The 25,567-nt window shown below is 43.1% G+C and overlaps 1 protein-coding gene and 1 non-coding gene across 2 annotated transcripts in view; both read right to left on the bottom strand.

Annotated features, from left to right (window-relative positions):
* RASSF3 (Ras association domain family member 3) overlaps positions 1–25,567 on the bottom strand; it is a 73,193-nt gene that overhangs the window by 27,321 nt on the left and 20,305 nt on the right. The window lies entirely within an intron of this gene.
* On the bottom strand, positions 11,953–12,062 carry LOC124502756 (U6 spliceosomal RNA). The gene has a single exon (XR_006960017.1). It is a non-coding gene; the product is annotated as a U6 spliceosomal RNA (small nuclear RNA).

The raw sequence follows: 25,567 nt of genomic DNA, 5'->3' as shown, positions 1-25,567 counted from the left end.
GAGCTCAGGTACTTGTAAATTTTTGTATAAAAGATAAAGTCATTCCTAGTTTGCATCCCCCAAACATGTTACCCACAGCTCGTAAAACGACAGAGAGAAGCGGCTAGAGCACCTGATGGAAGGATTTAGAAAACCAGACTACATAGCTCAAATCAGCTAATTTTAGACAGAGAAAATACTTGCTGTGCTAACGGGTATTTTTAGAAGTCTGTTTCAGTTAACCACTCTGAACATCTCAGAAGACAGAAAAAAGAAAGGAAGAAATTTAAAATTCACATAGCAAGCAAATGGTTTTCCTTCCTTTGTGCTCCAGCTCTTTCCTCCTAAACAGAAAATAAACAGCACTCTGTAACGAATTCCATTCTATGCCTAAACACTGAAGGTACTTGCTTAGCACTTAGGGAAGAAAGTTCACTACAGCTATCATTTCACGTTGCATTTCTTGAGGGGGGAGAAAAAAAAGCACTGAACAATGTAAAAGAGTATGAGCAATAGGCAACAAATTAGCACAAAATGGTAAATTTTCCTTCCCTTCCCCAAATCACCCAACAGCTTAAACAACACTTCATAACCTGACAGCAATCCCAAGCCTACCCACTAGCCTCTTAAAGCCTCTGGCCCAGCCCAAGAGCAAACCAAATTCCAAAGTTTGGGATGGGAAGTTCCAGAAAGCTCAGCTTTCACTACACACAGTGGCACCTGCTTATTTTCTGCAAAAATACATCAGTCTTGGAGATCTGAACTGGACCACCCAATGCCCTGCCGCTCCCTTGTCAGATTTGTAACAAAGTCGGCCTTATTTTCTGAAAAAACCCATGAGGAGCCCAAAAGACAGAATGCCCCCCATTCTTGGGTTCCTGCCAGTCAGTAAGTCTGCAAGGAAAACAAAACAGCTCACTTTGAAATGGTCACTGCTATTACTTTCAAATGGTGGTGCTATTCACATTTTTCCCATTCATTCGACAGAGATTAAATGAGTGCCCAGGACTGCGCAAGGTGCTTCGGGAAGATTCAAAGATAGACCCTGCCCTTGAAGAGCCCAGGGAAGGGGAAGAAGCAGGCGAAACGGCGCTGGCTGGTTTCTGGGGAATGGCTTCCCGCTCAGCAAATACTATGCGTGCTACTATGTGTCAGACGATAGGGCAGATGTGGTCCCTGCCCTCCCTGCACTCAATTCCAGCCCTCTGTAGGGAGTGAACGTTATTTATTTTGCAGAACCATTTCTCCATTGCAGACATGATGACCCTCTACCCCTCCATCCCTAAGCATGCATCTCTGAGGAAGGCCATTCTCCTACATAATCAAAACCACCTCCATCATACCTAAGAAAAATCGGTAAGAACTTCTTAATATTCCTTTCATAGTAAGAGTTCCCCATCTGTTCCAGAAATAATCTTTTACAGCCATTTTTTATCTACTCAAGGGGCTCATATTGGTATGTTATGTCTCTTTGGTCTTATTTTAAGAAAAACTGTTAAATCAACTTCTCTCCATATTCACTAAAATGTCAACATTCAAAGAGGAAGCACAAAAGGAGACAAAAAATAATGTTGCATTCTAGAACTTAGAATTTTCCTTTCCAGGTAACTAGAGTATCAGGTGTATCAAAAGTTCTAAATTGCTAGGTGTAAGGACAGCCAATTGCTGATTCACCCCAAGTTCCCAGCTGCCTGGAGAACCCCAACATCAGGAATCCCGAAGACGGAGAAGGTGACACACATCGTGACCGTCTCAGGCCTGCCCAGAGCGTCTGGTGACCAAGCTGTCTGCTGTCATTTTCCAGCCTACTTCCTTCCCTGCAGAACAGAGATTACAGGCCCGGCTCTCTCGTTCCTATGGGAACTAACAGCCATAAGCCAGTTGTTTCCCGGGTGGACAGATCAATTTAGAGGAAAACACAGAAACTCTCCGGGAATTTTCAGGGAGACCATGCAACTACACCCAACCTGTGGGATTCCGTTCAACTGGCATTCGAAAAACCCAATACTGTGTGCATGAAGCACGGTTAGCTGTTGTGGGGGCAGGCAGAGCAAAGACCTGGCTTCTGTCCCGCAAAACACTGAACTGCTTCCAAAAGAAAGTTCTTAACTGCCAACTGTTATCAGCAACCTCCCATGACTTTTTAACTCATGTTGTCTGGACCAACAAAAAGTGATCTCTTAACATTTTTCTTTCCTTACTTTTCTTACTTTCTAAATCTCTTAATCGGCTTCTTGTCAGCAAAAAGATCATCACAGAAATACATGCCCTCAGAGTGTCCCTGTTTCGAGCCACCGGGGTAACTAACACACATGAAGCCCTTCACAGTGTCAGGCTGCCTACGGCCATCATCATTCCCACGACAGCGATTGGCAACATTCTGTTTTAAGATTTTATTTTTCTGGGGCGCCTGGGTGGCTCAGTCAGTTAAGCGTCCGACTTTCAGCTCAGGTCACCATCTCGAGGTCTGTGAGTTCGAGCCCCGCGTCGGGCTCTGGGCTGATTGCTCAGAGCCTGGAGCCTGCTTCCGATTCTGTGCCTCCCTCTCTCTCTGCCCCTCCCCGGTTCATGCTCTGTCTCTCTCTCTGTCTCACAAATAAATAAACGTTAAAAAAAAATTTTTTTTTTAATTAAAAAAAAAAAAAGATTTTATTTTTCTAAGTAATCTCTACAACCAACGCAGGCTGGGACTCACAACCCCGAGATCAAGAGTTGCACGCTCTACCAACTGAGCCAGCCAGGTGCCCCCGCTTAGCAGTATTATTAAAGCCAGTGTTTAACGGTAACATTAGATTAAAACTGAACATTAAAGGGGCACCGGGGTGGCTCAGTCAGTTGAGCATCCAACTCTTGATTTTGGCTCAGGTCATGATCCCAGGGTCATGGGATTGAGCCCCGTGTCGGGCTCTGTGAGGAGTAAGGAGCCTGCTTAAGATTCATGCTCTCTCTCCCACTGCCCCTCCCCACCCCCAGATAAAAAATAAAAACCTAACATAGGGGCGTCTGGGTGGCTCAGTCGGTTAAGTGTCCGACTTCGGCTCAGGTCATGATCTCACGGTCCGTGAGTTCGAGCCCCGTGTCGGGCTCCGGGCTGACAGCTCGGAGCCTGGAGCCTGCTTCAGATTCTGTGTCTCCCTCTCTCTCTCTGCCCCTCCCCCACTCATGCTCTGTCTCTGTCTCAAAAATAAACATTAAAAAAACATTTTTTTTAATCTAACATAAAAATTAATGTTTATCAATGGGGCAACCTGACTGAGGGCTTTCAAAGTCAACATCAGGAATGAACAAATTTCCTTCCTCACAAAAGCCAAATCAACCAGATTTAATTTTAACATCTACCTTGTGTCTCACACTTACACCTACATTAACCCATCAAATCATCGCCACCACCTTTTGAGATCATTACATTTACTTCACGTGTGAGACAACAGAGACGCACTAAGATTAGCCTCAAATTTTATACAATGGTTGAGAAAGAGGCTGACATCTAGATCCATGCTAAACTTTCCACTGTACTTCATTGCTTTTCTAACTGTAGAGGATACTTTAGCTCGCAAAATACCATAACCAACAGAGAGCACTGTGTCTTTTAATTCTGGGCCTCTGATTTTTTTAGGGAGAGGGGATAGTTCTAATATTTTCTTTCTTTTTTTTTTAAGTTTATTTATTTTGTTAGAGTGAGACAAAGATCATGAGTGGGAGAGGGACAGAGAGCGAGAGGGAGAGAGAGAATCCCAAGAAGGCTCTGTGCTGTCATCACAGAGCCCAATGCAGGGCTGGAACTCACAAACCGTGAGATCATGACCTGAACCGTCAAGAGTCGAACGCTTTAACCAACTGAGCCACCCAGGTGTCCCTGTAATATCTTCAGTGGACATTTATTTACTATTAAAACTGACTTGGTGACCACTACTAAACTGGGGCAGACATGATGTATAGAGAACTGAAATAATTAGCAGTAACCTTCAGTAAAATTTAATTTGTTAATACCAGTAGTAGAAATCCTTACTTCTTTTTTTTTCTATTTTTAAAAAATTTTTTTTTATTTATTTTTGAGACAGAGAGAGACACAGCATGAGCAGGGCAGGGGCAGAGAGAGAGGGAGACACAGAATCCGAAGTAGGCTCCAGGCTCCGAGCTGTCAGCACAGAGCCCGACACGGGGCTCGAACCCACAAACCGTGAGATCACCACCTGAGCTGAAGTCGGACGCTCAACTGACAGAGCCACCCAGCCGCCCCAACCCTTATTTCTTAAACTAAAAAAGCATCACTGAGAACGAGAAATTGATGGTATACCATCACACAGAATAAGCTCACATCCCTGAATGGAATTCCGTTACTCTCCAAAACCCACATTTAGTCGCTCAATAAGATATGGCTCAAGTTTAGGAAAAGCACTGTTCTTGTCTTTCCATCAGTCAGCATGCACCACACCTTTACTACAGTCTCTTATCCTCATCCCTTTATCGAAGTACATTTTTAGAAACTTGACTATGCTTTGAGAATGTGCTTGTTCCTTTCGCCTATTGATTCAACAGACGTTAAGTAACACACAGCCTCTGTTACATACATTGACCATGGCTCCTGCCTTAAAAATTTAGTCCTCCAAATGGCCGCAAGGGCTGAAAGGGGAAAAAAGATGAGAGAGTGGGAAATCAGGAGGAGGAGGGTCCACATCATATCTGTGCTCCAAATCTAACACTTGCGTAATTACTGCTTCTAGCACCAGGCACTTTTTCCAAGAAAGCGGCCCCTCTGGTTTCTATTTAAAACTTTTGAGTTTTGGGGCACCTGGGTGGCGCAGTCGGTTAAGCGTCCGACTTCAGCCAGGTCACGATCTCGCGGTCCGTGAGTTCGAGCCCCGCGTCAGGCTCTGGGCTGATGGCTCAGAGCCTGGAGCCTGCTTCCGATTCTGTGTCTCCCTCTCTCTCTGCGCCTGCCCCGTTCATGCTCTGTCTCTCTCTGTCCCAAAAATAAATAAACGTTGAAAAAAAAAAAAAAAAAAACTTTTGAGTTTTATAACAGGAGACAATAGCTAAACAGTGTTAACATAATAACTAAAATTTATTGAATGCTTGACACTATTCTAAGCACTTTCCAGGATAGATCCAAAGACCACACATACACGTACCTCTCAAACCCTTCGTTACTAGAACCTGTACTCCCAGCCAGGCAGATCAGAACTCACCACTTCCTCCCGAAAACACCATGCCAGGGGCATCAAGGAAGTTCCACCTCAACAAAGGGACAAGTTCTGGCCTCCAACTGGAGTATCAAGATCCCTTACACATGGAAACAACATGCAGCTACATTACAGGTTAAATAACTGAATTATTTCCTCCTTTCCCCTAACACCTGCACACATACACAGACTCCTTCCACGCTTGTACTCTTTTCTCCTTAGTACCTATCACTACTTAATGTATCATATATTTCAGGCAATTATCTTGTTTATTACTGCCTTCTGAGCTCCCTGTGGACAGGGTATTCTTTTCTCCGTTTTGGTGTCCAGTACCAAGGGCAAGGCCTGGCATGCAGGTGATGCTCCACAAACACTGCTGAATGAAAGAAACAGGTTTTGGTGGGTACACCATCAATGGAGGTAGCCTGTTATGCATCAAGTCAATCACATAATTTTACCTAAAGAACGCCATTATTAATGAGAAAACCAAGTTGAGCTTGTTTGTCACGGCTACAATTCCAGTGCATCGTGGAGCCAGAATCTGAACCCAATGCCTACCACTGGAGGGCTCTTCCCTTGTACAGAAAGCCTTCTGATTGCCCCAGATTTAGAAACAAACCCCGAGAACACACATTCGCAAGTACAGGGTTGCTGCAGTATATTCTGTTGACTTCAATGGGTTGGTTTGTTGTTGTTGTTGTTTAAGATTTTATTTTTAAGCTCTACCCCCAAAAGGAGCTCAAACTCACAACCCCGAGATCAACAGTCCCGGGTTCCAACGACAGGTGCCCCCTGTTGACTTTAACATTTAACAAATGCAAAATAAAGCTCCTTGTGCACCCATGGAGAAGACAGGAAGTTGACGGGGTAAGGCCAGGTGACTGCCTCCCAAATCCTCCACATTCAAGAGACCAGACAGGAGGCAGGAAAAGGACAGTGGTATACCCTGACAAGCCCTTCTCCAAATACATCCTCCAAAGCAGAAGGGGTGGCTAGGCTGGATGAAAGCAAACCAACAGGGAATCAGCTTGCTCAAAATATCCCCAGCAGTTATCCTGAAACAGACTGCCTGAAAGGAAGAGATTTTCCAGAAACTTCTCCATTTTTTTCCTAACTTCCAAGTATTGTGCATTGAGCATGTATTATCTTAGTCACCAGGGAAAACATATTTTAAAGATGTTTCCCTGCATTTAAAATACAAAATAAATGACAGTATCATAGCCTGTTTAAAAAAAAAGAACAAAAGAAATGATTTGTGACCTACTCCTTAAAGGTCAAGAAATCAGATTAATGACCAAGTAGAAACTTACTTATGGGGGCGCCTGGGTGGCGCAGTCGGTTAAGCGTCCGACTTCAACCAGGTCACGATCTCGCGGTCTGTGAGTTCGAGCCCCGCGTCAGGCTCTGGGCTGATGGCTCGGAGCCTGGAGCCTGTTTCCGATTCTGTGTCTCCCTCTCTCTCTGCCCCTCCCCTGTTCATGCTCTGTCTCTCTCTGTCCCAAAAATAAATAAACGTTGAAAAAAAAAAAAAAAAAAAAAAAGAAACTTACTTATGAAATATGAAATTGTATCTGTCCCTAACAGTACCTAGCCAGGTTTAGGCAACAGTTTCCTTATAATACAAGCCAACATAGACTCAGTATTCATACCCTTAAACACAATAAGATAGCTCTTTAATAATTTCCTTTTAAATGCCTGTTACAACAGCTTCTAAATATAACTGTGAATGATAATGGAATTAGCAAGTGGAAAGAAGTATTGCTTTTAGTGTAATTATTTTCTAGTGTCCCTTTTCTAGGGAAAAAAAAACAATTTGTTTACAGGAGCATTGTTAATAATACCTAATTCTTAGCGTTTTTCATTCCTTTTTTTAAAGTTTATTTGAGAGAGAAAGCGAGCGTGATGACAGAGGGGCACAGAGAGTGGGAGAGAGAGAATCCCAAGCAGGCTCCACAGAGCCCCACAAAGGGCTCAGTCTCATGAACCGTGAGATCATGACCTGAGCCAAAGTCAGGCGCTTAACCAACTGAGCCACCCAGGTGCCCTAGCATTGATTTTTCTATACTTCTTTTCAAAATTTGCTCTACTCTGAATAAGTGCTTTTCCATATGGAAAAGTGACAGGGAAATTTACTTATGAAATTCACAAACAAATCAAATCAAAATAAAGTACTCCACAAAAACTGATGCCTCCCTGATCCAGAAGTGAACTTCAAGTGGGCGTAGGACATGACCTGGGAATTCAGCACAAGAGCTAGGGACCCAGTTTTTCTAAGCCTGTCCAGTTTGCGTGGACTTCTTCATTACTAAGAGAGTGACCACAGTTGGGGTTTCGCTTAAGAGGAACTAATCTTATCAGGAAATTACTTTGTATTTCAAGCTGTTCCAAAAATATCACATCCTTGCCTCCCTTCACCTCCCTACCTCCTCCCTCACCTCCTCCTCCTCCCTGATAAAGAATTTATTTAACAGATGAAGACCGCCTCTGAGAATGAGCTCTCCCTAAAAACACTGACAGCATATAAAGTGTGTTTTGAAACTAGACTGTCCAAGCTCATGATCAATGACCCATCAGACTTTCATGTTTCCCTTCCGTCATTTGTTCTTAGCAAATCAATTTTCAACTAATTATATATGGCTTCTGTGCTACAGACTGAATGTCTGCATCCTCCTGATACTTGTATGTTGAAGTGCTAATCCCCAGTGGGATGGTATTAGGAGGTGAGGTTGTGGGACTTGATCAGGTTCCTGAGGGATTAGTGCCCTCAGAAAAGACTCCAGAGAGCTCCTCCGCCCCTGTGAGCACCAGGGAGGACACAGCAAAATACTGCTGTGAAGCAGGAAGCAGGCCCTCACCAGACACCCAATGTGCACGGCCCTGGTCTTGGCCTTCTAAGCCGCTAGAACTGTGAGACATAAAATCCTGGGGTTTATATGCCACCCAGTCTACGCTATGTTGTTACAGGACACTGTAAACATGTTTCGTCTCGGGTTTGTATTCTTGTGTCCTCCACTGACTGCCCCGTCAGTTCCTGAAGGAACTAGCAGTGTGTCTGGCCTTGTATTGCCCCCGGGAAACAGGAGAGCCGTCAGGTAAGTCTGCCTCTTCCTCATCCTGGTGGCTCCTCACAAAAGTGCACAGCTCCTGTGGCACCATGAGGACTTCTTTCTTCCATGATGAATTTTCAGGCTATAAACAAGTCTTACTCTTCTACTGACACTGTCTTTTTTAAGAGTGCATCTGTGGGCATCAAATGTCAGCTATGTACTGATTTGACTACTTTAAACCGGGTTCCAGACATTTCACTGCCACCCCCCAAATACTACCTAAATAGTGCCACCCACACTTACTACCACAGATGAGCACACTATGCGATGGGACACTCAGCAAAAAGCAAATGCATCTCTCCCAACCTCCCTCGGGATTATCAACGCCTCGGGGCACACGTTTACCTTTCTCCAGGGCAGAGCTCAATTTCTGGGACACAGGAGATGCTCCAGGAATGACAGGTGGGAGGATCAGAAGGAAGGTACAGTAGGCGGAGACCTCGCTGAGCATCTGGTTCGTCCCTCACACATACTCGGGATAGTGGCAGAAGCTAAAGCTACTGGAACCAGTGCTCAGTCTGGTGGAGAATTCAGATGCCGTGTCCCACTCTCTTTTCTTCCAAAGTGATTTTACTCTTAATTAATTTCTCTCTGTGTGTGCGAGTGTGTGTGTTTAAATATACATAACATAGAATCTAAAATTTTAGGGGCCCCTGGCTGGCTCAGTGAGTAGTGCATGTGACTCTTGATCTCGAGATTATAAATTTGAGTCCCATGCTAGGTGTAGAGATTACTTAAAAGTAAGTCTTAGGGGCGCCTGGGTGGCTCAGGCGGTTAAGCCTTGGACTCTTGGTTTTGGCTCTGGTCATGATCTCACAGTTCGTTGAGTTTAAGCCCCGAGTCAGGCTCTGCGCTGAGAGCATGAAGCCTGCTAGGGATTCTCTCTCTACCTCTCTCTCTGCCCCTCCCCTGCATGAATGTGTGGGCTCTCTCTCTCTCTCTCTCTCAAGATAAACATTTTAGGGGCACCTGGGTGGCTCAGTTGGTTAAGCGGCCGACTTCGGCTCAGGTCATGATCTCACGGTCCGTGAGTTCGAGCCCCGCGTCGGGCTCTGTGCTCACAGCTCAGAGCCTGGAGCCTGTTTCAGATTCTGTATCTCCCTCTCTCTGACCCTCCCCCGTTCATGCTCTGTCTCTCTCTGTCTCAAAAATAAATAAATGTTAAAAACAATATTTAGGAAAAAAAAAAGATCAACATTTTAAAAAGATAAAAAAAATACTTTATAAAAAAAGAATTTAACATTTTACCCATTTTCTTTTAATTTTAGGTAAGCTCTACACCCCATGTGGAGCTTGAACTCATGACCCCAAGATCAAGAGTTACCAGCTCTACTGACTGAGCTAGCCAGGCACCCCACATTTTACCCATTTTTTAAAGTAAACTCCAAACCTGACATGGGGCTCAAACTGACCATGAGATCAAGAGTCACACGCTCTACTACGCCAGCCAGATGCCCCTCATTTTACTGATTTTTAAGTGTACAGTTCAGGGGCATTAAGTACAGTTTCACACAGCTCTGCAACATACCAACACCCATCTCCAGGCTGCTTTCACCTTCCCGAACTGAAACTCTGTATCTGTTGTATCTCCCTATTTTCCTCTCCCCCAGCCTCTGGCAACCACCATTCTACTTTATAAATTTCACTACATTAGGTAGCTCATGTAAGTGGAATCCTGTAACATTTGTCTTTTTGTGCCTTAGCTTAAGGTCTCCACGGTTCATCCACATTAGAGCATGTGTCAACTTTAGACAACTACTTTGTTGACAGCCTGGAATGGTCCGTAAATTAAGGGACCAATATCATGAAGTCCCAGATTTTCCAACGGGCAGACAGGCCCATTTCTCTGATCGCTTTTTGCTCAAGCGAGCCTTCAGCCTGTTTTTTCTGGTCTCTGGGCTAAAAGACACAGGCTTGTGTAAACAACATTCACTGCACAAATTCAGGGCCACTCAGCATTTCCTTACCACCAGAAGATAAGAGCGTTAAAGGTTCTTTATCTTTCATTTCAACTACTTTGGGAGATCTGGCAAATGGAAAAAGGAAAGCAGGAAATCACAAGCAATTTGGGAATCTTCTCTGCGCTAAAAATTAGTAACATCTCTTTTTTAAAGTTATTTAGATATAACTCACATAACCATAAAATTCACCCACGTGAAGCACACAAGTCAGTGGTTTTAGTATACTCACAATGTATACAACCATTCCCAAGATCTAAATTTACAATATTCACAGACCCAGAAATCCTATCCCCATTAGTACTTGGACCCCACTCCTTCCCATTATGCCATCTCAAAGTTAGTATCTCGTCAACAGTCTTCCATTCCAGGGGCACCTGGCTGGCTCAGTCAGTGGAGTGTGGGACTCTCAATCTCAGGGTTGTGGGTTCTAGCCCCACGTTGGATGTAGAGACTACTTTAAAATAAAATCTTTAAAAAAGTCTTACATTCCTTCTACATCTTCCAAAGTACTTAGCAAGTACTTAAAAGTCCGGTACATACCTGTCCATCACCATCAGATGCATATACACCTATGCCACAAATAACCTCAAAAATAATTCTGTCTAGTAAACATTACATTCAGAAATTTTGTAAGTAGGCATATCCCAAGATCTCCTCCTCCGACAATGAGATTCCAGTTAAAAAGAGAAAAATTGGGGGGGGGGTGCACCTGGGTGGCTCAGTTGGTTAAGCTTCTGACTTTGGCTCAGGTCATGATCTCAGGGTTCATGAGTTTGAGCCCCGTGTCGGGCTCTGTGCTGACAGCTCAGAGCCTGGAGTCTGCTTCCGATCCTGTTGTCTCCCTCTCTCTCTCTCTCTCTGTCCCTTCCCCACTCATGCTCTGTGTGTGTGTCTCTCTCTCTTGAAAGTAAAAATCTTTTTTTTTAATTTTTTAATTTTTTTTAAAATGGAAGAAGTTTTTAAGCTAGATGTATGTTCCTAAAACAGCACCATGTTCTGTTTTTTGTTTTTGTTTTCTACAATTAAATAATTTTAGAAGACATAACAATGGCTAAAACAAGCATTTCAGGAGTGGACTCCTCTCCATAGCATCCAGGACTCTCTTCTCAGTTCCCTGCCTCGCCACCACCCCAGGAAACTAGATCCGGCCAGCTGTTCCATGAAGATTCGGCCTCATTCCCTCCAAAAACAACACATACAGACCACTGAATACTTCATTTGATAACGTGCATTTTTTTTTTTTTTAAATTTTGATACCGTATCCTCTTAAATGAAGCCGTTTCGAAGAAATGGGATATCGCAGGGCACCTGGGTGGCTCTGTTGTTAAACACCTGACTTCAGCTCAGGTCATGATCTCACAGTTCGTGAGTTTGAGCCCCACATGGGGTGAGCATGAGCCCCACTTTGAGTGAGCTCGTGCCCCACTTCGGGTTAAAACAAAAACAAAAACACAAGCCCTGCTTTCTCTCTTTCTGACCCTTGTGGGATTCTCTCTCTCTCTCTCTCTCTCTCTGCCTCTCGCTCACTTGAGCGCTCTCTCTCTCTCAAAAAAGGAAAAAAAAGAAATGGGACATCACAAGATTTTAAGGTAAACTATTTGGTCACAGAAACACTAAATACGAAATAAAATACCTGTGGGCCTTATGTAGATCTGAACACCTCTACAGATTTATACCAGTGTTGCTCAGAGGGAAGCATGTGCTTTGTGCACAAACTACTTTATTAAACAGTGAACCATCATGAACCTGTAGGTCATCCTTGGGCAGGGGCCGTGCTAATCTTCTCTGCATCATTCCAATTTTAGTGTATGTGCTGAAGTGAATGTGTCCACAAACCATCTGTGAATTAAGCATCTCCCCTTGCTCTCACTTCACTCTGGAGCAGATTTCTCCTGGGACGGGTATCGGTGTCATTAGCTCTTAAGACAAGTAAGTCATGGCACATAAGTAGTTTTGTTTTGTCTTTTGAATAGCATCCATGGAAGTTAATGCAAAAACAAAGATGCACATGACTGAAATCATTTACTTGGAAATGAGAGAAGGGAACCTTGGTGAATTAGTTTCAGATGGAAGATAGTTTTAATTAAAAATTGGACTAGTGGTGGGGCACCTGGATGGCTCAGTTGGTTAAGTGTCCAACTCTTAATTTTGGCTCAGGTCATGATCTCACGGTTCATGGGTTTGAGCCCCGCATCAGGCTCTGTACTCATAGTACAGAGCCTGCCTAGGATTCTCTCTCTCTCTCTCTCTCTCTCTCTCTCTCTCTCTCTCGCTTTTTGCCCCTCCCTGATTCTCGCACACGCACGCTCTCTCAAAATAAAATGTTTAAAAAAAAAATTAGACTAGTGCCTAGATGATTATGCCAAGGTAGAAAATACTCCTCCTAGTGCTACTAAAGTGATTTTAGCGGGAGTCAGAATTGAGAGAACGGAGGGAAAATGGGCAATCTGACACTGGAGCGATAATATCCTTCTCCAACATGAATTTGCTCTTGGATCCAGAGGAGCTCCACTAACAACTGCCCTCTACCAACCTGGTGATCCTGGAGGGTGAACCGGAGTTAGGACCCGGTTAGGTCATCCTCAGTCATCACTCCACAGACATGCTTCTGGTTGAGTACTGAAGACACCAAGACTTTAAAGAGAATTTGGGGCCCCTGGGTGGCTCAGTCGGTTAAGTATTCAACTCTTTGATTTTGGCTCAGGTCATGATCTCATGGTCATGGGTTGGAGCCTGCATCTGGCTCTGCACTGACAGCATGGAGTCTGCTTGGGATTTTCTCTCTCCCCCCCCTCTCTGCTCCTCCCCCGTGTGTGCATTCTCTCTCAAAAAAAAAAAAAAAAAGTCTGAGCACCTACCATGAAGCAAGCACTGTGCTACAGCATACACAGAAAGGTGGAGAAAGTTTAAAAACAATGCCTTTAAAGAAGTCACAGATCTGGTTGTACAAAGCAAAACAAAAATATGTCATCATTCAGAAAATTATACTATTCAAGAAACCTTAAGATTACACTGTTTATTTTGCCATTAGAACCTCAGCTAATTTGGAGTCACGATGCCACTCCTCTTCATCCCTATTCAAAAAGGATATTGCTGATACACTGAAAAGCATGATAATCTAATGTCTAACCACCAACTAGTCTGTTGTAAATCTCAAGCTGCTGCCTTAGATCTTCCAATATTTCAAAATAAGAACGTTTGGGGGTGCCTGGCTGGCTCAGTCAGTGCTATGTGCAACTCCAAGTCATATAGTTTACAGGACTAAAAGTAAATACTCAGAGCAGGGACTTTCCAAGAAGTGCGATTTACTGTAAGCAAATACGTGTAAGAATCCATAGGAAGCACCCAAAATGGCAAATCACTTTGGTGCAAGTTTAGTGTAACTGCTTCTGTAAGGTACAGGAAGAGGCAGGACCCCTAAAACTCCCTAGTAAACATCTCCTGGGGTGCAAAGGCAATTTTATTTTAGCCACAGAAGACAACTCATTAGCCAACTATTGATTAAATATTTGAATCTGATCTTCTCTGTCAGCTCAGAACTCAGCACATTATGGGAGTCGTGAGATTGGGACATTGAGGCACTGCTTCAGCCTGGCTCGGAGGCTCTGCTTCCTCTTCTCCTTGGGGAGGATCAAATTTGCTCATCACGCTGGCGAAACGACAGCTGGGAGGGTGGGACAGATCAAAGTTAACATCCAGGGGCTCAAAGAATAGGATGAATCCAAGATGAACTAAAGGCACATGTAAGGTCTACACTTGTGATCCCTCCACTCCCCCTCAAAAAAGACAGAAGTATATTATTATCTTTGTAACAAGAGAGGAGTAAATGGTCCCACTCTACTTCGTGCTCATCAAAAAACGCCTAATTTGGGGGATGCCTTATTTAAAGAGCAATAGTGGAAAGAGGACCAATTGACAGACGATGGTAACAAAGGCTCTGAAAACTCCACAGGAGGAGTAAGCACTGGGGAGGTTCAGCATGGGAAAAGGAAACCAGGGAGATATGAAGTCCACTCTGCAAAAGCAAAGCCCACTCTGTGAAAGCTACACAAGGAGACAGTTTGGCTTGTTTTACCAAAAAGCTTTTCCGATCTTCCAAAAACGGCTGCCTGGGAAACTGGCAAGCTCTCTGTTCTGGAAGTGTTTAAGCAGGGACATCATGACCACTTTGGAAACCAGACACATTTAATACCGCTCTCTTGCCTAGCCAGGTGTCAACATTTCCATCTTCTGACTCTCCTGGGATCTGTGTCCTAGAGGGGAGCTCAAGACCCATTTTCCTTACTGATTCTAACCTGCAGCATGGGGAGGGAAAGTACATTAGAATAAATAGAGGCATTTTTAAAAATCCAAATAGCAGGGCGCTTGGGTGGCTTAGTCAATTAATAGTCCAACTCTTGATTTCAGCTCAGGTCACTGTCCCCTGGTTTGTGAGTTTGAGCCCCACATCACGCAGATTCTCTCCTCTCTCTGCCCCTCCCCAGCTCACATGCTCTCTCTCTCTCAAAATAAATAAACAAAAATCCAAGTGACTGCTGTGACCCCAGAACACCCATCAAAGCTTCCAGGTAGGCCCAGCCACTGTATTTCCACGAGTTTTATGAGCAATTCTGACAACCATCCCGGATGAACCCCACCACTCTAGAGTTCCAGCCAGGAGCCCCAGTCCACTTCCACAGCTACAACCAGTTTTGTGTTCATTTTCTCCAGCCCAGATCTCCCTCCTGACCCTCAGTTCTACATGGCCAACATCCTACTGCAATGCCATACCCGCTGCCCAAAGAACCTTTCCAAAGTGGGAAATATCTCAAAGGTTGCAGGGCCAGACATTCAGGAAGTGCCTCCGTGACCTGCTCCAGGTTTGAGGACCAAATTTATTCCTGCCATCAAACACAAACACCTGTTGGGAGCCCAGATTCCATCCCTTAGCCCAAACTCTAGTGCCCATCTGCCTGAGGTCCAGCCACTTTCCAAAGTACAGGTCTCATTCCTTCTACACAAAGCCTGGTACCAGAGCAGCCACAGCACATCATCAGGAGTTTTCCTCTGCACTCTCTATGTCATGGTCAGCCATATGCATTTCCTACCTTCAGTACCTCACACAGGACTCTTAAAACTGGACTGATTTCTCATGTACTGTTTAATACTCCTAAAAGGACCTAAAAACAACCCCACGAATAAAACAAATATGGGCTTCATTTATTTTTTAAGTTATTTATTGAGAGAGAGAGAGAGAAAGAACGAGCAGGGGTGTGGCAGAGAAAGGAGGAGAAAGAATCCTAAGTAGGCTCCACACTCAGAACAGAGCCCGATGTGGGGCTCGATGCTACCATCCTGAGATCCCGACCTGAGCCAGAACTAAGAGTCAGCCCCTTAACCCACTGAGCCACCCAGGCACCCCAGATTTCATTTACTGTTGACTAATGATAAATCACATGTGGATGAATCACATGACATTGCATTGGGCAAAAGCTGTCAGCTACAGAAAGAGACTATACTCCAGATTTCATTTATATGAAGCACACAGCCTGCTTCAGATCCTCTGTTCCCCTCTCCTTCTGCCCCTTCCCCACTTGCATTCACGCTCTTAAAAAATAAAGAAATAAACTTTAAACTAAAAGTACAGTGGTTCTAGCGGAGAGGTGAAAATATTACTGATTAGGAATGGATACAAAAGTGCTCGCTTCAGCAGCACATACACTGGGGGGGGGGGCTGGAATGGACACAAAAGAACCTTCTGGGGTACCAGAAACATACTCTATTTTGAGCGGGAAATAGCTGGGAGTTGGGAGGGGCAAGAGGGGAGGGAAACTGAGGGGAAGAGACACACATTTAGCTGTACAATTAAGATTTATACATTTTACTTTATACTAGTCATACCTCGATTTTCAAAATTCAAACACCTACACAAATAAAGATGAGGATTCTGTGTCTGAAGATAAACCACACTCCATTCTTAACCTCAGGAACAAAATATCTTTTGTTTTGGGTTTTTGTTGTTTTTTGTTTTTGTTTTTTTTTTTTTTGGTAAAAGATGACAGAAGGCTAGTAACAAAAAGTTTTACTTAATAAAACAACACAGCTAAAGAACACAAACTTTCAAAATGGCAATATTTAAAAACAAAATTTTTTTAATGTTTATTTTTGAGAGAGAGAGCACAAAGAGGGGAAGGGCAGAAAGAGGGAGAGAGAGAGAGGATCCGAAGCAGGCTGCAGGCTCTGAGCTGTCAGCACAGAGCCCGACGTGGGGCTCAAATCTACAAACCGTGAGATCATGACCTGAGCCTAAGTGAGACGCTTAACTCACTGAGCCACCCAGGTGCCTCAATAAACATTTTTTAAAAAGGATAAATTCATCTGTAATACACCGTCCTGTAAATGGTGGGTAACAATACCTATCTCACAGGGTTGCTGTGATAGTTGACTGAGGAGATCACAAAATAAAGCACTTAATACAGTACCTATTCATCAATAGGGTCCATACTCATCACCCTTGATTTGCCATAATTATCTGTCCATCTCCTTCAATCCCTTTCAGCCCATCCCTCAAAAATTCTCAGCCCAGCAGGCATTCAGTATCGGCAAAATAAACTCAGAGGCTCTCTCGGAGCAGGCAAACCATCAACAACTCCCACCTGATTCCGCAAGAAAATACAAAGCTGTTGAGGCTGTGCTTCTGACACCAGTGTCTATACAAACCTCGGGGCTTACCAAGGTGTACTGGAGGTCAGGTAAATATGGTATATGTACCGGAGGCGGTCTCACTTAAAACCTCGAAGAAAACGTAGGTGTTTTTAAGCAGACGTTAAGAAGGCTGCGACGTTCGCCAAGGCAGCACAAAGCACTGCTGAGAAGTCTTCGGCGCCCAGCCGCGGGCACTGAAGTGTGGTTCGCTGGCCCTCATTCTCTCTGACCCACCCCACGTCCTCTCCTGCTCTCCCCACCTTCATTTCAGGAACAGTTTTCACAGCTCGGGCACCAGGAATTTAGAATATTCCTGCTCTCTACCTTATAAAACTCTAATCAAGGTACTCCTGGCTTCTTAAAGCAATTTTAACTGATGATGGCTTGGGCTGTTTCCTTGAATTGTCAACACCACTCTGTCTGGCTTACTAACCCAGTAAAACAAAATATTTATTTTCAGCAAGTCGACACGCAAAAATCGAAACAACAGGAAACTACAGTTAAGAGAAACAAAATACCACAGTAAGATTAACAAACGATATGCACTTTTAAGGATGCTCTTAAGAAGTCGCCATTGTATGAAAGTGTATTTTGGACACAACCATATGCATGCCACAACGAATGGTAACTTTATTTAAATAATTAGTCAATCAAGGGGAACAAATGAAACTCTAAGAGAAACTGAAAAATCAAACTGTCCTTTTTAGGATTAACCTGCAGGAACCTCTGGCTGTTTCTACCCAGAATAAAATTCATATGCAAATTTTTTTCATTTACAAAAGAAAAACAAGACAATTATAGGAGGAAAAAAAACCAACAACACAGAAGCCAAATGAGATTTATCCTATCACCCAGAGAGGTAAACCCTTTGGGGTTTTCTTTTTCCCTCTCTATTCTTGCATTTAACCTATACATGCCTTTTTTTTTTTTTTAATGTTTATTTTATTCTTTTTTTTTAATTTTTTTTTCCAACGTTTATTTATTTTTGGGACAGAGAGAGACAGAGCATGAACGGGGGAGGGGCAGAGAGAGAGGGAGACACAGAATCAGAAACAGGCTCCAGGCTCTGAGCCATCAGCCCAGAGCCTGACGCGGGGCTTGAACTCACAGACCGCGAGATCGTGACCTGGCTGAAGTCGGACGCTTAACCAACTGCGCCACCCAGGCGCCCCAATGTTTATTTTATTCTTGAGAGACAGAGAGTGACAGAGCACAAGCTGGGGAGGTGAAGAGTGAGAGGGGTACACAGAATCCAAAGCAGGCTCCAGGCTCTAAGCTGTCAGCACAGAGCCCGACACGGGGCTCGAACTCACGAACCGTGACCTGAGCCGAAGTCAGATGTTCAACCAACTGAGCCACCCAGGCACCTGTATACATACCATTTTTAAAATCTTTTCCAATTAAAAAATGTCGTGAAGATCTGTGTATTGAATACTTTAACAACTGTTAATGTTTGTTGGTCAAAAGGTACAAAGTTTCGGTTCTGCGAGATGAGATTAAAGAGTTAACGCACAGGCAGGATAGGATGACTATAGTTAATATCATACTGACCCCAGGAAATATGCTACAACAGATTTCAGGTTGCTGGCATCACAAAAATAATGGTTAACTATGAAGAAATGACACATTAATTAGCTTGACGGCGATAATTCACTGTGTATATCAAGTCATGATGTTGTAGGTCTTAAATACGTAACAATTTTTATTTAAATGAAAATATATATAATATTTTGACATCTGAGTATTACTAGGGACTAGGCCATGACTATGCTTTTTACATGCATGACCTTCTTTGACATTCAAAACAACCTCAAGAAAGCCGCGATGACAATGATCAGTTAAGAAACTTGCCCGCACAACAATGTGAATACACTTAATGTCACTTAATTATACACTTAAAAAGTGTTAAAATGGTAAAAGTTATGTTATGTATATTTTACCGTAATTTTTAAAAGAGAGAAAGAGACTCGCCCAAGGTCACACAGCTCTAAGGGGCAGCACCAGAGTCAGAATTCACAGTCTGGCTCTAGAACCTGAAGTTCTAGACACTGTAGCCTACAAATATTTTTTTTCCGATATAAATATTTTCAAATTGTTGAATGTCTATATATTGGACAGGTTTGATGTTGGACCTTTACTCTGTTTCCAAATTTCCCACTATTAAAAACAATGCTTTGATGAGCCACCTTAGAACAGATTTTTCATACATCCTTGAGTTTTGGGGGTTTGATTTTGTGGTTTTTGTTTTGTTTGTTTTTTAATTTAAGGGTACGCTTTTAGAGGTAGAACTGGTAGGTCAGAGCAGAAAGCAAACAATTTAAATAACCAGGTGGATGAGCCATCAACCAGAGCTCATTTTGATCAGCTTACAAAGAAGCCTAATACAGTAAGTAGATGATTTGCAACAAGTAACTGTAATTCGATGGCTCTAAGTCTCAGGGTAAGAATGGGGGGGGGGGGGGAGGCAGACAACATGCCCATGTGGCTCAGTTGGTTAGGTGTCCCACTTCGGCCAGGTCATGATCTCGTGGTTCATGAGTTCAAGTCCCGCGTCGGGCTCTGTGCTGACAGCTCAGAGCCTGGAGCCTGCTTCAGATTCTGTGTCTCCCTCTCTCTCTGCCCCTCTCTGCTCATGTGCGTGAGCTTGCTCGCGCACGTGCTCTCTCTCTCTCTCTCAAAAATAAATAAACATTGTAAAAAAAAAATCAATAAACATTAAAAAAAATATTTTTAAAAAAGGAGAATCACTAGAAATTCAGAGAGTCACAAAGGAGGCTGTCCATGACTAAAGAAATGCTGCTATTGAAGAACACATTAACTGCCCATGAAATGTCCCTTGGAGTCCCCACCCTGACAGCTGTTCAGACTCGTGGGACCCCACCTCCACAGGGGTTCCCATTTGTTCTCTACTTTGACCACCACCTGCTTTAAAGTTCTTAGTTCAAACTAGCAGGACAGTGAAGAATATGTAAGAGGCCCTAAGATTAATCAGTCGGTGATCTGATCGACATTAAATCCGCATAAATGCAAAGCTCACCCCTCACCCCCTCTCCTACAATGGCAAGGAGACCTTTCATGTTGTATTCCGGCATAAAGTTTCTGTCCATAATGACTCATCATAGAACTTGTAACCAAGATCCATGAGAAGTAGCTCTCTTACGGATTCCTGCCAGAAGGAAATAAATGTTTGGGGAAACAACTAAACCATAATAGCAAATGGTTTTAGGATCTTACTGAAAAGAAGAGTTACATAAAAGTTCCTTTAAGAGACGTGGGGAAAACATGAAGAAACTGATATTATCAGCCCAAAGCCAGTCCAACAGGTCTCTTGGAAACCACAAACTAAACCTAGGCAGCTTGAGGAAGACTATAAGAAAACCTAACCGAACCCCCCACCCCCCCTTTGCCCAAAGGGAGCACTCCCCAGGTTATTCCAAAAAGATGCCATCAGGATTTATGCCATTCTTCATTCCCTTCTACTTGATCACTTTGAGACAGAAAGAGGACTGAAGAAGTTTTCAGTACAGCATGGACACTAAAGTTAATAATACTGCAGCATATATTTGAAAGTGGCTCAGAGAGGAGCAGTTAAGGTAGTTAAGTTCTCCTGACAAGAAAAAAAACAAGGTACTGCCATGTGATGATCATTTTGCAACATATACAAATAATGAATCGTAAATTACCAGTCTACAACTGAAACTTACACACATCAGTTACACCTCAAATATGTTTTTTAGTTTACAAAGACAGTTTCAAATAAATTATAGAAAATTTAAACACCACAAAAAAATGTTATTATCTACTCAAAAGTCTCCCCTGCCCCACCAAGCCATTCTTTTTTTTTTTTTTTTCAACGTTTATTTATTTTTGGGACAGAGAGAGACAGAGCATGAACGGGGGAGGGGCAGAGAGAGAGGGAGACACAGAATCGGAAACAGGCTCCAGGCTCTGAGCCATCAGCCCAGAGCCCGACGCGGGGCTCGAACTCACAGACCGCAAGATCGTGACCTGGCTGAAGTCGGACGCTTAACCGACTGCGCCACCCAGGCGCCCCCCCACCAAGCCATTCTTCCTGTACCTTCAGGTGAGCACAGATAACCAAAGAAATACAGTTTAGGAATTTCTTTTTTATAGTCTTTCTTTGCGATTTTAGGTGAAGATATGCAACCATATATCCAGTTAAGTGGAATTTTACACAAATCACTGAAGTTACCAACCATGAACACATAATAAATATTATCTTCTGTATTCCAACTTGTCCCCAAACCACAAGTTTCCACAGGTCCATTACAGTTTCAAGAAAATATTAGCATACAAGTTAAAAAGAAATAATTAAATCCTCAAGCTTCCCAACTCAAAGATGGAACTGAAGTACTAACCCAATGAACATGAAGATACACATTCCCCTCCCTGTGACTAAGCGATTCCACTCCTGGGGATGACAACCTACAGAAAAGTTTCGCATACACGTGAAAGGAGGCACGTAAAGAAGTGTACTGCAATGTCATTTGTAATAGAGAAAAATGGGAGGAAATAGTAATTAAATGTACATCAACAGGAAAATGGACACACTGTAGTGTATAGCAATTAAAAAGAATGAACTAGAGTAGCAAGAATCTCAAAAACAAAGCTAACAATAGACGTTGAGCTACAGAAGAAAATATGCAATAGGACACTACAGCCAGAAGTTAAAAAAAAAAAAAAACGTAAAGTAACACTCAACTATTGATGATTAATATTTACATAGACACCAGTAATTAAAGTATTAAATACATGGACAGCAATGATAAACAACTGGAGAGAAAGGGAGGGGGAGAAAACATGGAGCTAGGAATACCCAGGGGCTTCAACTACATCTGCAATGTGTTATCTTTAAAGTTGGATGATCAGCGGGGGCGCCTGGGTGGCTCAGGTCATGATCTCACAGTTTGAGCCCCGCATCGGGCTCTGTGCTGACAGCTCAGAGCCTGGAGCCTGCTTCGGATTGTGTGTGTGTGTGTGTGTGTGTGTGTGTGTGTGTGTGCGCGCGCCCCTCCTCCACTCATGCTCTGTCTCTTTCTGTCTCAAAAATAAACATTAAAAAAAAATTTTAGGTTGGACGATCAGCTATAAAGGCATTCATATACTTTTACATAATCACTGTATTCTGAATAACTGTATTGTGAATTACTGTACTATGAATTACTATATTCTGCATGAATTTATTTTTTTTAAGTTTATTTATTTACTTTGAGAGAGATAAAGAGAGTTGGGGAGGGGCAGAGAGAGAGGGAGAGAGAGAATCCCAAGCAAGCTCCTACTTACTATCAGCATTGCTGAGCCCTGGCATGGGACTAAAATCCATGAACCATGAGATCATGATTTTAAGATCTATCCCAATCTCACAGATACACTTTGTAGTGTTTCTAGAAAGCCACCACTCATTCTGTGCACCTATCCCTGGAGACCATCCCTATTAGAGACACATGCCATTTCTGAAAATTCATGTTTTTGAGGCAATCTAAACCTTTTCCAAACACACATCAGTGCTTCTTCTACAGAAAAATAAGTTGCACACCCAGTCACTGGCTGAGCTTCTACCCTTCCAAAACCCAAATCCAAGTGTCTACAACCTCCAAGAAGTACTCCTAATTAGGTCTGCCCTTTTCTATTCAGCCTCTTGGTGCCACTCACCCAACAAGAGTTGTACAAAACAAATAAATCAAGGGTACTATTGTATTTATTTTAAACGTCTCTTAAATGTATTTAATCTCTTTTGAGTTGTTCTGTGCTCATTTATTACAGCTGTTACCATTCACAAACTGCATATTATATGTTGGTCTCCTCATATAATCCCAGAGAGTTCCTTATAAGGAAGGGAGAGTCTTTTATAATAACCCAATTGTATGTAGTACTAAACCCTGTGCATGGTCCGTGCTCAACAATACGTACTGCAAACATCTGAGCAATCTCAGTGTGCCAATAAGGATGTGAATGACTCAATTTTTGGAACTCACCCAGATCCTTTACATTTTCTTTCTGAGAATATACAGCAATATAGAACCAGCCTCTAGAACTTCATTTTCCACTCCTTGAAACAAATCTCCAAAGCTTATTAATTGCAGACTGCTCTTTAAATCACAACAAACCACGGAGAAATCCCCAATTTCTTACAAGTTGTGACATTCATTACAACCACTATCATTTACACCCGTGTAGTGCATATATATGTACTTTGTTAGATGATAATGAACGCAACCGGTATGAAAACAAGAATGCTAGAAATTCAAAAGGTAACGTAAATGGGGCGCCTGGGTGGCGCAGTTGGTTAAGCGTCCGACTTCAGCCAGGTCACGATCTCGCGGTCTGTGAGTTCAAGCCCCGCGTCAGGCTCTGGGCTGATGGCTCAGAGCCTGGAGCCTGTTTCTGATTCTGTGTCTCCCTCTCTCTCTGCCCCTCCCCCGTTCATGCTCTGTCTCTCTCTGTCCCAAAAATAAATAAAAAACGTTGAAAAAAAAATAATAAAAAAAAAAGGTAACGTAAATGTACAATATATGCAAATCTATACATACATTTGTAGGGATTTCACAGTAAATCTTGATATGCAAGGAGACACTGCCTTATCTGGTTCCCATCCCCCTCTCCTATTCCACTACTTGAAACAAGTCTACCCAGGCTTAATTTAACCATAAGCCTATGACTTCCCTTCCCATTGTCCCCCCCAACCCCCGGCCCAAGCTCCAAGCACTAAGCACTGACTTTTGCTAATGTGGCACAGTCACCCCAACGAGACTGCTGCTTTCCCTATTCTTCATCGCTTTCTTAAAGCATGGGTTCTCACACCAGACTGCCCATTTTCTAACCCTAGTTCCTCTGTTTACCAGCTACTGTGACCCTCTCTGTGCCTCTTCTCTACAAAGAGAATATCCACGCCTACCTCACTGGGTTAGTGTGAGGAGGAAATGAACCAATAAATGTACAATGCATTGAGCCATCGTTGTTATCAACAGTAAGAGTATCCCTTCCACGTGCACGGTCTCTTCCAACAATGGTCTCTTTATAGCTGAAAAGAAAAACTGGACTGTCTACTCCACTACTCACAACACTTCGCTTCTGACACCAGAGATGCGGGGCTTTCCCTCACACCAAGCAAGCAATTCTTCGGTTCTCTGCAGACACCCACCCGGTGTCCGTCCTACAATTCAACTCCATTCTGACACCATCCACCTGGGGTTAGCATAGATACCACAAGTGAATTTAAGAGCTTAGTCCCACAAGACACCGTCTACACACACACTTTACGTGCAATCGCAAATCCAGATAGTTATCTGTGCTTATAACTGACCAGGTATAAATCAGGGATTCCCCTGACGCCCTTCTCAGGTTCAACCATTTGCTAGGATGGCCCACAGAACTGAGGTAAGTACTCTAATCACTATTACCTGTTTTTTTTACAAAGGATACAATTCATGAACCGGCAAGAGATACTTAAGAGGAAGTAGGTGGGAAGGGGCCCAGAGCTTTCATGACCTCCCCACAAGTGCCACTCCCCCTTCACCTCCCGTGTTCACCAACCCAGAAGCTCTTTCAAATTCCTTCCATTATATATACTATACGTCACAATATCACAATGGCTCTTTATGACTTTCTACTAGACTGCATGCTCTGGAGGTGGGATATTGGCCTTCCTTCTCTTTAAATCCCAGGGCGAAGCACAACACCAGCTATAAAGCAGGCACCCAATAAATGTTTGTTGAGACCATGGAAGCAGGAAAGTAATCTCTCTGCTACAGCATAAACCATACAGTAGTTGCAGATAATTCAGAAAAAAGTAGGAGGGGGCTAGGGAAAATAAGCGGAACCACCCACATCCCCATACAAATTCTAGAGCACCCACCACACTATTGGAACTTCCAAAGGATCTAAAACGTTTGCTTCTGGGCGCCCGGTGCCTCAAGCCGGTTGACTGTCAGATTCTTGATTTTGGCTCAGGTCAAGATCCCAGGGACGTGGGATGGAGCCCGCGTTGGGCTCTGTGCTAAGCATGCAGCCTCTTTCTCTCCCTCTGCCCCTTTCCGCAGGCTCATGAGCTCTTTAAAGACTTTATTTCCCCCCTCCCCCCAAAAAAGGGGGGGGCGTGCCTGGCTGATTCAGTGGAAAGAGCTTGAGCCCCATGTTGGGTGTAGAGATTACTTAAATAAAAATAAAATTAAGAGAAAAAAAATAAAGACTTAACTTCTCCTTAGTAAACATTTCCACAGATCAACAGGATTGTGTGCTTCTACATTTTGGGAAGGAAAACAGAAAAACGTGGATTTTATGGAAGATCCAAAGTAAAGGTCTACAAACCAGTATTGAGCTAAATATAAATTGTAATCAGCATATTTCCCGAAAACCACTTTAGTTTGGGGTTTTTTTTAATCCATCTAAGGACACTGCATTAGAATATTAATTATTAGGTATCCATTGATGTCAAGCCTGAGGAATACAATGCAGTGATACCACACTCAAGACAGTATATTTCATATTCAAAGAGGTTTCAAAAATACAACCAGCTAGTCCCCAGTTTTCTCAAGTTTCTTATCAAAAATAATAAACACAGATTAAGAAAGCGATTTTGACCTGATAGAAAAAAAAGAAAACGATCAAGATAAAAACATTTCTATCGAAACTT

The sequence above is a fragment of the Lynx rufus genome, unplaced genomic scaffold (genome assembly GCF_022079265.1).
Source record: "Lynx rufus isolate CCGP_SWC_20201006 ecotype Redwood Valley unplaced genomic scaffold, mLynRuf1.p SCAF_7, whole genome shotgun sequence".
In the NCBI taxonomy this organism is placed as follows: Eukaryota; Metazoa; Chordata; class Mammalia; order Carnivora; family Felidae; genus Lynx; species Lynx rufus.
Note: the sequence above shows the minus strand (reverse complement) of the source record. Positions and strands in the feature narration are given on the sequence as shown.